This window comes from Otolemur garnettii, unplaced genomic scaffold, assembly GCF_000181295.1.
Source record: "Otolemur garnettii isolate 467f Iridium unplaced genomic scaffold, OtoGar3 scaffold00019, whole genome shotgun sequence".
Classification (NCBI taxonomy): domain Eukaryota; kingdom Metazoa; phylum Chordata; class Mammalia; order Primates; family Galagidae; genus Otolemur; species Otolemur garnettii.
This window is the reverse complement of record NW_003852414.1, coordinates 21,595,539-21,610,871: the sequence shown is the minus strand read 5'-3', so window position 1 is coordinate 21,610,871 and position 15,333 is coordinate 21,595,539. Positions and strand designations below refer to the sequence as shown.

The 15,333-nt window shown below is 37.4% G+C and overlaps 1 pseudogene; it reads right to left on the bottom strand.

Moving 5' to 3' along the window:
* Nucleotides 1-4,039: 4,039 nt before the first annotated feature.
* LOC100965287 lies at nt 4,040-4,475 on the bottom strand (annotated as a pseudogene).
* Between the last annotated feature and the right edge of the window lie 10,858 nt (nt 4,476-15,333).

The window sequence follows — 15,333 nt, the reverse complement described above, 5'->3', positions numbered from 1 at the left end:
GCAGTTCATCTGTGCACGAGTCTCTTTTATATGTCACTGTGATGTACGCCACCTTGAGTTGTTGGTGGTTTCACTAAGTGTTTACTTTGGGTGCCTATTACATGGTACAGAATAAAACAGGTTATAAAAGTATCTATGTGCCGCACTTTCTTCTACAAAGAGACTATCATCCCAGGTGTTTTGCCTGCTAATGTAAAAACTAGAAGGAATGTTATTTTGTTCACCCCACAAATTGGGAATCTCTTATGGAGTCTATCTGTTGCCCTTGTATTTAAGATGATCCATTGTTTGGCCAAGGAAAATAAAGAGCTGCATCTCAAAGGGTGGACATTCTATTAAAAAAGAGGAAATCATTACACAAAAGTGGACATACCTGTAGCAGAAGCCCATGCACATTCTAAAACATCATAACATGAAAAATTATATAAAAAATTATATATGTGTGTAATTCAATATATTTCTCTGTGAGCCTATAGTCACAAATTTTTTCCCCTAAAACAATAGTGATTTTAAAAAACAAATAGGAAATGAAGTCCACTTCTTTTCTAACATATTTATATAAGAAAGATGAAAAATATTTTGATCTGCATATAAAGAATAGTTTATTGAACTATTATAAGTCTAGTGCTTGGCTTACTGATGTTTATTAACCAATAAATTAAATCAGAAAAATAACTAAATAAACTACATTCGGAATTTTTTCCATTAAGTTTTGGATCTAAACAAACTATAAAAAGACCTCAGTTACTCTTCAGGCAGCAAGGTTTACATTAGCTGAGTGCCTTGTGCAGTGACTAAGGTTCCAGGGGCTTTGATGTTTTCTAAGCTGGTAGTTTCACTGCTGCCAGCAAGAAACGTGCCAGTGCTATTACAGAAAGTCAATGATGTTAACAAAAGTCCTGAGTTGGGCTTTAGATTCAGAGTGCTACATACCTGGATGGCATCATTATTTCATTTAAAACTCTCTTTCCCAGATCGAGAAGCATTCTGTTACTACCATTGACCCAATTTATTCTCTCATAATGTTATTTTTCATTGAGTGCTTGCAAGCCATGTCCTAGCTGAATCAAAGTGAAGTAAAAGGACATTGTAAAGAATAAATAATAGCAGCGGCAGCAGACAATAGAAAACCAGACATAATGCACAAGTTATGTGCAGGGAAGAGCAAATCCTTTCATACTACTACACTGCCTCGTGGGCAACTTCTTCAACATTTTAGTATTTTTTTTCAACCAAGACGACCAGAATGGTATATGTTTTCTTACTGCCTCAGTCTTTCTTGGACATAATTACATACAAAAATGGAATATTATATTCATTCTAGTTTTACTGTCCCATTTCAAACTTGATTCCTCCTTCTGTTTATTGATTAATATCTAATTTTTTTTTAGTTCTTACTTTGTGCTAAGCTTAATGGCAGAGACAAAAGGCAGAAACGAATCCAAAAATATAAGGAGTTTATACTTTAATAGAGGAGGAAGACATGAATCACATACTGCTGATCCTGAACAATAGCAGGGTTGGGGGTGCTGACTCCACACCCGGTTGAAAATCTGCACATAAAATTTTCACTACCCCCAAAACTAATGACTAATAGTCTACTGCTGCCTAGAAGCCTTACTGATCACATAAGGAGATTAACACATATTTTGTGTTATATCTGATAGAGGACAAACGGATGGCAAGGACAAGGCTAAGTGGAGAGTATGAGAACCTAATTGTAACTAGGAACCAAAGTGCAGATGGGAACTATGCTCTGGTGGGAACACACACAGTAGGGACTTTCTAGTGACCCTTAATTGACCTAGAACTCATTACCATCTAATTAGCATCATATGGATGGAGCTTTCATGAAGGATTCTGGGAAAGGAGGGAAACTGTTTTATAACCAACCTGGTTATGTAATCTGTTATATAACCCCAACCTGTCAATCACCCCAAATGACTGGAAGCAATAACCAATCCTACCAGGAGAGAGGCAGGACAAACTAATGAGCATATAAGAGGCAGACTGTGCTCAGGCTCTACGGTCTTACTGACCCATTCCTCTCTGGAACATATTTTCATTTCATGTCATTTATGTATCTTTCTTCTTCACTGCCACTATAGCTTCCATCTTTTTCCTGTGATAAACTGTTTGTGTGGATTGCTCTGTGTTTGTGATTGGCTCAACTTGATACCAATACTCATTCTTCACACTGGGAACCAGGAAACCTTGGAATATATAGACGGACCTAATATTTTGTATGTTCTATGCATTATGTACTGTATTCTTATAATAAAGTATGCTAAGCAAAAGAAAATGTTCTTAAGAAAATCACAAAGAAAACATATTTCAAATAAAGTGAAAGTGGAATATCATAAAGGTCTTCTAAGAAGAAGGAAGATAATTTATAATTACAAACTACCATAAATTCTATGAAGAAAAGCCAAAAGAAACCAGATTAAATATCAGAGATGACCTGTTTTAGGTGAAACAGGTAACTTTTAAGTTGAGATACGAGGCTGTGTAAGAACTGACTAGCAATTGAGAAAGAGAGAAGAACCTGATGGATGTGAAACACCCGATGCTGAGGCACTGGGTTAGGAGACAATAATATTGCATTCAAGAAACTTAAAGAAAGCCAGTGAAGCTGGAGCCCAGGAGGCAACGAGAAGATCCGGAGATGATGCTAAGATGTTAGGCAGGAGGAAGAATAAGTAAGGCCTTATAAGTCAGCGAATGATCTGATCTTTTCTTCAAGGAGATGAGAGAGCTATTAGGCGCGAATGGATGTGTTATTCCTTAACTTTACCTTCTTCTCCTTCACTGACAATCTATCATTTCCTCAAAGTCATTCGTGCCCTGCACCTGGATTTAATAAAACCATTTCTGCTTTCTCTTGGATTTTTGGTTAGTGTTAAGTCAATCTTTTTTGAGATATATTGAAACACTTCTTACGGCTTTTCTTCATTGGGGAGCTTTGTTTGCTGATTCAGTCTCCTTGCCTGTAACTGGTTTGTTTATAGATTTTCTATTTCTTCATGATTCAGTCTCAATAGGTAGTAAGCTTTCAAGAACTTTTCAATCATTTCTAAGTTATTCACTTTGTTGGCATATAATTATTCATAATAGTCTCTTAGAAGTCTTGTCCTGGGAGGGGGGCGGGGGGGCTCTTTTAAGGATTTATTTGCTATAGAATTACTTGATTCCACCAGTGAGATGAACTTGGGATTTCTGTGTTTAAAAATACTGTATTTTGTTATTTTTAAAAGTGCCGCAACATTCAAAAAGCATTTCCTTTTGCCAGCATTTAGCATGTTTAGGAGAGTTTAGAAAAAGTTATTACCTATAGAATTAAATGTCTAAAAATTAAAAAAAAAAAAAAAAAACCTAAATTTTAAAACTCCTCATTTGGACAGGTCCAGAGTTCATCTTCAAAAAGAACTGTTTGGCTTGGCACCTATAGCTCAACTGGCTAAGGCGCCAGCCACGTACACCTAAGGTAGCGGGTTCGAATCCCCAGCCCGCACTCGCCAAAACAACAATGACGGCTGCAACCAAAAAAAAAAAAAAAAAAATAGCCGGGCATTGTGGTGGGCGCCTGTGGTCCTAGCTACTTGGGAGGCGGAGGCAGGAGACTCGCTTGAGCCCAGGAGTTGGAGGTTGCTGTGAGCTGTAATGCCATGGCACTCTAACCAAGGGGACAGCTTGAGGCTCCGTCTCAAAAAAAAGAAAAAAGAACTGTTTCAGGTCAGAAATGTTATTTTATAATCACAGATCCTGACCTTGAACTTGAAAAGTGAAGATTTCCAGGGACTGGATGGATGACAAGATAGGCACCATTCACTTGGTCAATTCTGGCATGTGCCCTACCTTACACGTAAAAATTTTATAGATATCTCTTAAACCTAAACTTCCTTTTTCTCTGAAACTGTCTTAATCTGCCTCCCAACATTTTTTAAAACAAACAAAAATTATCCCTGCAAGATAACATGTTTAAGTATGTGTTGCCTGTGGACAGATACAGAAAAATCCAGTACAAATGTGAATTAACAATTCAGCGATGCACTGTGAATCTCTGGATGGCTTTGTAAGCTGTAAAAAAGTGCCTCATTGGGCCTACACTTGCGACCCAGGTGACCATCCAGGCTGCATCAACCTTTAGAGGGTGTGACCGGAGCAGCTGATCGATAGGCTTAAACCACCACTCGTCAGCCTCCAGCTCTTCTACCAAACCAGCTAGTTTTTCCATCTGAGCAACTTGCTGATCATGTTTCCCCTGGTTAAGCGTGAATGCCACTTGATAGCTGAAAACAGATTCGCAGAGGAATCCCTCAGAGCCCTCTTCTATCATCTCTCCGGCTCCTTTGGGGTAGGTGAAAAGTGCTTTCCGTGGTGGGAGAGGTCTGAGACACTGAAACCAGATCCAGTGACAGAACTTCCACTACCCCCCCCACACACACAGCTGAGGAGGAGGATGAAGCAGCAGCCATTTCCTTGAGAGAATTCTCACTTCAAACTTGCTGCAGGATTGGACAAATCATTTAACTTTCTGTTCTTTAGTTGCTTCCTCTCAACGGCTTTGGCGCTTTCCCCTACAGACCTGCCCCGAAGGCCGCTGGAGCGCTGCGCTTACCAGGACCAGAAGGGCGGGAAGAGCAGCAGGAAGGGCGGGAAGAGCAGCGGAAACTGCATCAAGGGCCACATGCTCGCGGCCGTGCAGAGGGGGGCCCGAGATAGTGGCGGCGTGCGCGCTCTCGTCTCTTCTAAGCCTTTTTATCTCCAAGGTGTCTCCTCTTTCATTTCTGATTTTACTTATTTGAGTCTTGTCAACTTTTTTCTTAGTCTAGATAAGACTTTGTCAATTTAATCTTTTAAAATCCCTCTTGGTTTGCCAAGTTTTCATTTTAAAAAATAATTTTATCTAGTTTATTTCTGTTCTAATCTTTATTATTTCCTTCCTCCTGGTAACTCTGAACTTCGTTTCCACTTTTTCTTGTTCCTTATAGTTTTAAGGTGAATAGATTATTTCTTCTCTCTCAATGCACATGTTTATTGCTATATTCTTCCCTCTTATAACGTTTTTGCAGCAACCCCTAAGTTTTGTTATATTGTGTTTCCATTTTCTTATCTCAAGATTTTTTTACTTCCTTTTTGATTTCTTCTTTGACCTATTAATTGTTCAGTAGTATACTGTGTCATTTCCACATATTTGTGAATTTTCCTACTTACTTTCTTTTATTAATTTCTTGTTTCATAAACGGAAAGATCAGAAAAGATACTTGACAAGATTTTGGTCTTCTTCAATTGGGCAAGACTTGCTTTGTGATTCAAAATATGATCTGTCCTGGAGAGTGTTCTACATACTTTTGAGAAGAATGTGTGTCCTGCTGCTGTTGGCTGGAATGTCCTGTGTATGTCTATTAGGTCCTTTTGGTATACAGCATCTTTCTGTCTGTATGATCTAGCCATTGTTTTAAGTGGGGGTTTGAAATCCCCAACTTTTATTGTACTGAAGTCAATTGCTTCCTTCATGTTTGTTAATATTTGCTTCTTATATTTAGATATTCTAATGTTGGGTTTACATATATTCAAAATTGTATAGCCTCTTGAAGAATTGACCTGTTTATCATGTGATATGGTTTGAATGTTTGTCCCCTCCAAATATCACATTGAAATTTGATCCTCTGTGTTGGAAGTGGGGCTGAGCGGAAGGTGCTTGGGTCTTGGGGGCAGATCCTACTCCTTTGTGGTAATGAGTGACTTCTCTCTGTATTATTTCATGAAGAATGTGGTACCTCCCCCCTTCTCTCTTGCTCTCCCTCTCCTTTCCCTTTCCTCTTGGATTAGAAGCTCCTTGAAGTGCTCGCTGAAGCAGATTATGGCACCATGCTTCTTGCACACCCTATAGAAGCATGAGCCAAATAAACCTCTTTTCTTTACACATTACCCAGCTCCTGATACTGCCTTTAAAGCAATAATAAATGGGCGAATGCATCATTCTACAATGACTTTCTTGGTCTCTATTGATGGTTTTAATATTGCCACTTCTTTCTGTCAGTGTCTAATTGCATCCGATTACTTAATCCATCCCTTCACTTTTAGCCTATGAATGTCCTTAAAGCTAAACTGAGTCTCTTGTAGGCATCATATTGCTGGATAGGAATCATATTGTTAGTTCTTATTTTTCTTTTTGTTCTCTTTTATCCATGCAGCCACTCTGTTTTTTGATTGGATAATTCAATCCATTTACATTCAACACGATTATTGATAGGTAAAAACTAACTATAGACACCTTCTTCATTGTTTTTTCTGACTTTAATACCTTTGTTTCTTTCTTCCTCTTTTGCTTTCTTCCCCTTGGCCCTTTTTGTAATGGTATATGGCTAGATTTCTTTTATCTTTCAAAATCTAGTGGATTTTGTCTTTATGATTATACAAGGCTTGAAGAAAACATCAACTTATATCAGTCTATTTTAAGCTGAAACAAATTAACTTCATTGCAAAATACCTGCACATCTCCCACACATAAACACACAAACACACACACATGTAATTTTTTAGCTTTTAAATGTCTAGAAAAAAAATCTATATTTTGCTTTTGTTGCTAAAATACAGTTTTCTTGGGTACAGAGTATTAAGTTCACAGTTTTGTTCTTTTATCTTTCAAGTCGTTAAAGACATTGCTACACTGTATTCTGGATGGCATTATTTATGATGTAAAGACTTCTCTCATGGGCAGGGCCTGTGGCTCAAAGGAGTAGAGCACAAGCCCCATATACTGGATAGGAATATGGATAGGTGATGGGTTCAAACCTGGCCCTGGCCAAAAATTGCAAAAAAAAAATAACTTCTCTTATTTTAAAGTCTGTCCCTCTATGTTATGGGTCTGTATTCACTGCCTATGATAAAATTTTCTCTTTCTCATTTTTTAGAGCACCTCATTATGATGCATTAGTAATTTTGTATTTTCTTCATACTTCAAGTTTACTGAGTTTCTTGAAAAGGTGAGTTTATAATTTACATCAAATTTCTAAAATTACTGGCCACCTATTCTTCGTGTGTTTTCGTCTATCTCATCTTTATTCTCCTTCAGGGACAACAATTAAATGTGTATTAGTCTAACTTTATTCTGCTACTGAATTAACACCCTCCTATGTACTCCAACCAATGCCTCTTGAATTACAATGTTCTTTTGGAAACATGAACTATTCCTGGTCCTACATGGGCCTCAGTAATTATTACTTATTTTTAAGTAATAATAGTAGTTCTTTTAGAAGTTGTTCTAAAAGAGGTAGTTCTTTTCTTTGCTCCCAATAGTTTCCACATATGCTTGGGTCTTTAGTACTGAGTTGAAGACTAGAAGGGCAATCTTTTCACATCTCTCTGTCTCTATCTCTGCATCACTCTTCTTTCTATTTCTATTTTTCCTCTCTCTTTAGCTCCCTTGAATCCCCCAGATGTCTAGTTCCAGCTGCTCAGCAGAGAAAAATGGCCAGGTCTACATATAGCCTGGAATTGTCTTGTTCAACAAGTTAGGGCAGGCATTAGCTCATTTTATTTATCTCCCCTTTCTTAGAGATTACTCAACTGCATCTTTTGATATCTAATTCCTGAAAAATCCCTATTTCATATATTTTTTCTGGTATTTTAGCTTTTTCATGTCAGAGGGTGAATCATCTAGCCTTGGCCAGAAGTGGAAATCACCTTTAATGTTGTTTCTAAGTTTTACTTTTAACATATTCAAAAAGATCTTTTTCAGATAAATCAAATATTCTTGATTTATATGACTTAATCCTGAAAAGTGGGATCTTACTTAAAATTTGTCAAATTAGGCTTCTTCCATGACCTAGCAACCCCATGATTGCATTAATGTACATAGTTATGCTATAAGAAATAAAAAACAAAAGTTGTCAAATTAAAATCACATGTCTATTGGATAAAACCAGGGTATATATAAAAATGTTGGTATTTGATTTTTAGGACTAATATTAATATAAATATTAAGTTGTCTGTACAAATTTAAGAACATAAGGATGAATACATAAAATGTAGTTAACTTATTTATCTTCCTAAATATAGAAATGCTTGCATAAAATATCTGAGGCATTACATAGTAATGCCACAGACTTGAGATTTTCTTTAATTTGAAAACACTTCTCCACAGCTTTATGTCTATGCTTTAACTATAGTGAGAAGATTTTATTTTTAAATACAATGTGTCTTACCTTTGGCTGCTTGGCCAAATAATCCTTGCTGCACTATACTTGAGGCCATAACACCTACCACAATTTCATTCAAATACTTAAAAAGTAAAGCTTAGAAAACATATTAATTCACAGAGAATCATGAAATAACAAATGAATAAAAACTAAAAAGAAAAAGTGGATACCTACTGCAAATCTCTAAGCATTATGCCTGGAGTAGTGTCACAATGAATATATTTCAATAATTGACAATCTTCCTGAATTAAGCTGCCAGCATAAAATCTAAAAATATTTTGGGGACAAGTTAAAACCATTTTATCCCCCAAATTCATACATATATATTTTTGAAGGTATTTATGACCTCAATGCCTCATTTAAACAATGTGGAACTTAATCAACAGTGAACTGAAAGGCAGCTGTAGTTATTTTTAGAGTGTTTCTCAAAAGCACTGTGAGTTTCAGGAATACTTTCTTTCAAATAATCTTGAGAAATACTGGGTCTAACTTTCATCTCGAATGGCTATACGGTCTGCAGTTTCCCCTACCTCCCCAGTGATTTATTTCCTATAAGTTTTACTCAATTTAAAGCCAAGGCTAATGTATATAATTCATTTCATCAAATGTATACTGAACAACTGTTTGTTTTGTGCTGGAAGTGTCTATTATTGAAAAACTTATATTAAAAAATTTGAGACACTTACAGAAATAGATCATTTCAGGGCAGTACATTTTCTCCTGTGTGAGGTAAGCAAATGGCATTATAGAAGCACAGAGAAGAGGTTGTATTAAGTTACATTGTGAATACAAAGCAGAAAATGTCTGATGAAGAGGGTGTAAGATGCTCAAGACTTGACATCTTAGTCTAGGGCACACATCTCAAAGAGAATGTAGGATTGCTCAAAATAATACATCAAAAACTAACTTGGTATTGTAGCACTTAGATGTGTCATTATGCAATGGCAAGTTGAACAGTAGCACCAGATTCTCTGGACAGATAGGGAAGGGCCTGACCGTACTGCTATACTGTGGAAAGAAAGATGTAAAGTTTTAGCATATACAGTTAAGAAACAAATCTAACAACGAAAATTCTCAGGCTCGTAGAAATATATAGATTTGAACTTTCAATTGAACAAGCCTATAGAGTTGAGTTGGTTATCTGGATTTCACAGATTAAAAGCTGTGAATATTGTGACTTATTGGTAACAGGAAATGGTTTTAAGAGATACTCAATTTGAAAAGACAAACTAATTACATGATGAAACACTCGGAAAGTGTTTTTCTAGTAAAGATAAAAATACTAAAAAAATTTTTAAAAAATCACCATATTTACAACTAAAAATGACACCTAGGTAGGCCTGGACTTCTTTCCTCAAACCTTAAAAAACATCGACAGGTAAAAATAAAACCCCTTAGAGACTTCTAAGTCAGAGTTAAATACAAGCAAATACTATTCTCATTTCTTCCCTCAAACTTATAAAGAATAACAATATAAAAATCTCTTAATATTAAATCAAACAAAAACACAAGTTGCAAAGTCTAAAGTCTGCAATTAATGTAAATTAGAATTAGGTAAGTCACACAGAAAGCTTATAGGAAAAAAAATACAGTATTTTCAGAGATGCAAAGGAAAATATGCAAAAAGAGTAAAAATGATTCTAAAGAAAAGCTAACTGCTATTAGACTGGTGACCAGAAATCCGTGCTATTGTTATTCCTCGCCTCCTTCTGTATGTACAGAATTTTGTGACATCAATCCTAATTTCTAAACATAAATTATATTCAACAAAGGAAACCTACCTTACAAAGAGAAATACACTGCCAGTCAACACAGGTGTATGCTTTGCTTTACAGATTAGATATAATTAAATATAAAAATATCAGTTGTGTGCTCTGAATGCTCCTATACATAAAAATTGTGGAAAACACAATAGCAGTATTCAAAATAATCTGTATCATAAAGAAGCTTGTAACCTTTCTGAGAAAACAACAAATCCACATTTTTTTAAAAGTATAACAATAAATGAGTGTCACAGGAGGAAATGCATTTATAGTGGAAAACCATCAGAAGGAAGGAGATAAGGGTTTTATTCAAATGACTGGAAAAGTCTGACAGACCCAGAACAAAACAGAGACCGTAGGAAGATTAGGAAAGAACATCCTGGGATTCAAGTTTACGTATATAGTCCAAGGAATAAAGACTGGGGCCATTTGCATGCGTCGGGGTGAAGGGGACTTTTTCTTTTCCATTTTTTGCTTTATTAGCATAAATGTAGCTCCAACTCGCATTGGCTGCTACACAGAATGAGTGATATCAGTCCAGAAAGACAAGATCAGTGTAGCCAGGAGGGAAAGAGAACACAGGCTACATTCTGACTTTATTCCTGATAACTCTCAGAAAAGTACATGATTCTGCAAAGGTCTGCATCATGAACATTTGCCATTTAAAAGAATTTTGTGGCACAGTCTGTCAAAAGTGAAAACTAACCCTCTAAAAGGTGATTGATGTTTTATAATTCATAAAATGACATATAATCACATAGTATATAGTAATACAATTTTATCATTCAGTTAGCAGAAAGAGGTAATACCCCTTCTAAGAATAATGTTAGATTTATCTATGTCTCTAATTTCTCTGGGAGGAAAGATGATGTTAAAGTTTAATGAGCTAATCTTTACCCCACAATCCTTATCTAAAAATCTGACTTTGTACTCTCCTTTATTAGCATAAAAAAATAGCGAAATGCCTATATGCCTCTGGCCAAAAAAGCTGCTTGAGAGAGGGCAGTGAAAAGACCTTGTGCAGGCATACTTAAGAAACTGAGGCTAATTCCCATGTAGCCAGGTTAGTGGCGGGCCTAACATGACCAAGGCTTTGGCAAGAATAGCATTTCCAGACTGCATTAAGGAATTAAGGTTGACTTTATAAGGCCTATGAGAAAGCCCTTTGGAAAGCTGGCCAGATACCCATCAGTAACCTTTCCTATCTGTAAGTGACAAAGGTCACTTGCTGACAGGTGTGGGAATGGTAATGTCATACAGGTATCTAATGGCACAGGTGAAACCTGGGCTCATGAAAGGCTTTTAAGAAGTCTAGCCTGAGAATTCCTTATAAAGGGCTCCAGTAAAAACCCCCCTGACTTAAGGCCTACATGGGAGCAGAGGTTTGCACACAAATTCCTGTATACTCAAGAAGTTTCTTTATGCTTTGCTTAAAGATTCAAAGTAACTGCCTCCAAATGGCATGGTTAGTAGAACAGACATTCAAATCATCTCTTTCCCCCATAGCCTCAGGTTTCATCAGATAAGAACAAAGAAAGTAATAACTGACAACATGTTCTTCATTAAGTTATGTTAAACTGGGTTATATTGAAAGGATTATGCTTAAAGGATTATGTTGGGTGGATTATTAGATTACCAGGGAGGAGCTAAGCTTTTTAAATGGATCAATGAGGTCATTGCTGCATTGTGCTCATGTACAAAATTCCCTATATAAGCCAACTGCAAATAAAGAACTTCGCCATTTTGCCTGAGCGAGCAGATGATCACCTTTATTTAAAACACAGTTTCAATAAGCCTTCTTATTCTTCGCAGCATTGCTTTTCCATGAGACCCTTACAGCAACATTTCACCAAAACTGGAAGGCTAAGAATTGGGCAACTCTGGCAAGACTACCCTAAACAGTAAAAAGGCTTACATGAGGAAAACAGATGCTGTCAGTGCCTAAGACAAGCTTGTGCATAAGTTAACAGGCACATGAGGACTCAGTATTCACTTTCAGGTGTAGGTGGCTGTAACACAGACAATTTGAAAGAAAAGATATGAAAGCTTCCTTTATTTCAAGCAGCTTCAGCATCTCAGATTAAAGAAGACTAATATGTACATTATCCTATGTCCCATAACATCTTACAGTCATGAGAATACATGAAGAAAAATGCCAGAGTTATAGGAAAACCACTGACTTCTTTGTAACTGGTTGATTCCCTAACCCATTGATAATGTCTTCCCTGGCTTTTTCAAAATGTCCCTCTATTTGTGGAATTCAATATTCCTGCAAAGCTGAGCCATAGTCACACATTAATGCTTGATCTGTTCTCCACAGTACATCAATAGACTCTCTACTCGGGGACCAGAGCATTCCTATGGTGTATAATAACGGAGAGCAGGTCATTCATGTGTGGAATTGAGGTCGATTGACGATAACAAATACAATTGGGTTTAAAATGAAAATGCTCACTTGGTGGTTTTAGGGCTTAATTGCTGCTAAGATCATGCCATCAGTTGTATTTTTAGATACTATCCTCTAGCATGGCACAAGATATATAGGTTTTAATATCAGTGATACTTTGACATTAAGTAATCACCACCATCTCTTTTGCCCTTGCCCAAGGTGTTCACAGAAGCCTAAGGCACATTTTTGCAGTTAGCCTCAGAGTGACCCTGCAAGAAAGGGAAATGGTGATATCTAGAAAAAAAGCTGTAAAGTCTGTAAACCAGCGGGGGTGTCTGCTGTGATGACCTGGTATTAGTTTCCTTTACTTTAGGAGCTATAGGAGTAAAGTGTGGCTCAAACATTAATGGTTTTTTATTACAAAATTTGTAGGGATTGGGGCATAAGCATAATCATCAAAATATTTTCCTTTAATCAATGAGTAAAAATTTTTAAAAAATAAAACAAACCGAAACACTTCACATGCCCAATTGCAATGCCCACAGACAGCACTGGGAAAGATAGAGAGGTGTTTCAACTTGCTCAGAAAGAGCATAGTATATTCTTATATAGATATAATGCTGGAAAATAGAACTAAGAGTCTGCATTCTTAGTTTCCTCTGAGTGGAAACAGTTGCATCATGAATGGCACAGGAACCTATCGTGGAGGGATTTAGAATTAGAAGACGCCAAGAACTAGGATTTAATGGATGGTTTCATTGGTGAGGGAAAAGCTCAGACCTTGAAAAATGGTGGAATTATTTCACCAAATAGAAGGGTAAAGGGCATTACAGAATAAGGATGCTTGGTTACCCCACACTTCTCTTGGCTCCTTTTCAAAACTTTTTCTGGCTATCTGGTACTCGCTTTGTAACTCAAACTTTTGCCTGATGGCATTTCAGTAATTTTGCAGATGGAATTTAGAATCAGCATTTCCAGTAAAACACAAATCTCAATATAAGTTGTTTGTAGGGCAGAGGGAGCTTCAGGGGAAAGGTAAAGCTTTAGTGTGGGTCCCATTGGAAATGTGTCAACAACCAAGTAACAACTTCACCTAAATTAGGGAAACATAGACACACACAGATAAAGCACCCACCTAACTGAAAATTAAGACCTGCCTTCATTTGGGGTTCCCTCCAAAGTAGACCCTGAGAGAGACATTCAAGACTAAGTAGTCTATTTGGAAGGAGAGAGGGGATGTGAATCAAGACAGGGAAAGCACCCAACAGGGTGTATATTGTCAAGCTAGTCACCACTGCAAAAACTTAACCTTAAAGGAAGAACTCAGGAAGCCCAAGTTCTCAGAAGTAACTCACACAACAAGTGAAGGGGATGGATGTTTATACACGAACTGCTGTTAGTCCTCAGTTGGGAGCTGCTCCCAAGACACATCTGGGTCAGGAACCAACAGTTTCTGTTACAGTCCCCCCTTATACTGCTTAGAATCACCCCTACCCCCCAAACTCTGCACATGGTCATTGACTTTGAAGGTGGTGGTTGTTGGACATAATTTATTTTAAAAATTAAGGGAGTAATAAAACAAGAGAAACTAATTATATAACATATTGTACATATAGGGTTTTTTGTGTGAGGATGTGTTGTTTTGATTTGTGTATTAGTTTTTATAAGTAATTTAGAGACAACTTTTATATAAGAGACTTGAGCATTCACTAGTTTTGACCTGAGACAAACCCCTGTGGATACTGAGGGATCCACAGACTGCACACACAATCTCTCTCTAACATTCCATACCCTTGTCATCACTGGACAGCACTCCTGCTGGCCTGTCTTGCTTGCTCTTGGTGATGCATGGTTATCAGGAGGAATGGGACGCATCAAAGAATCCTATGGGGTCAAGACATCTCCATCCAGTCCCCATGATGCAGCAGCAACCCCACCTTCTCATGATAATCAAGGTCAATCACCCCCTCCCACATAGCCAACTTTTCCTTGTTTTTTTTTTCCATACACTAATCTTCAGACATAAAGAATGCAAGTAGACTTTTTTACAGCCATAGATTTTGCTGTAGTGGAACCCTTTTTTGTTTTTGGAAAGAAACACATACCTTGAGAAACAGAACCTACCTCTATGCATAAAGGTAGGTCACTTGACAGGACGGTGAGTGAGGTCAATCCTGCTCACATTTCTAGACCTCTGTATACTACCCACTGGGGATACACATCGTTAAACAGGTTTCACTCGAACTGCATTCTGAAGATCACCACCCAAACCTGACAAAGTACCTCCCTAAACTAGTGTTACAGAATGCCTTTAAAAAGACTTTGTTATACCTTCCAGGCCATCAGTGTGCAATGCTGTGTATGTTACAGCCAGCGAGTCCCATGGTCAAATCCCAACATCACATCTTCTGCAGACCCCATGATGGCCAGTCAGACACTTTGAGCCATCGCTGGTGGCAGTCCAGGGGGCACTGTGGGCAGCGACAAAACCTACACTGAGAATATGTGTGCATCTCAGCAAGGCCCCTGCAGGGGAGATGAGCTCCAATGTGTCTTTCCACCCAGTGACCAGTTACTCTCTTGAGGGGACGGTATTAAAGAAAGTGATAAGCTCAGCCTCTGCTGCAGGCAAGGTGGAAATCCGGCAGATTGCACTGCTGCATTGGCAACAATGAGAGGAACTCATGTTTTGAAGTTCCCATATTCCTAAAATCCAGGGTAGGAGCTGTGTTTGTAAGGGCCTCAAGCTGAGAATTGTTTTTCATTGTCAAAGAGCTGTGAATAAAAAACAAAAAATAAATAATGAAAAATGATAATATGTGACAGAGACCACTGTTACCCTGCAAGGCCTCAATTATTTATTATTTGCCCTTACAGAGAAGTCTGCCAACTCTTTCTCTCAAAAAGCGAATATCATTGAAATGATCCTTTTGAAGATTTCGTTGATTTTTCCTGAAATACTATTTCAGCTTGTTGT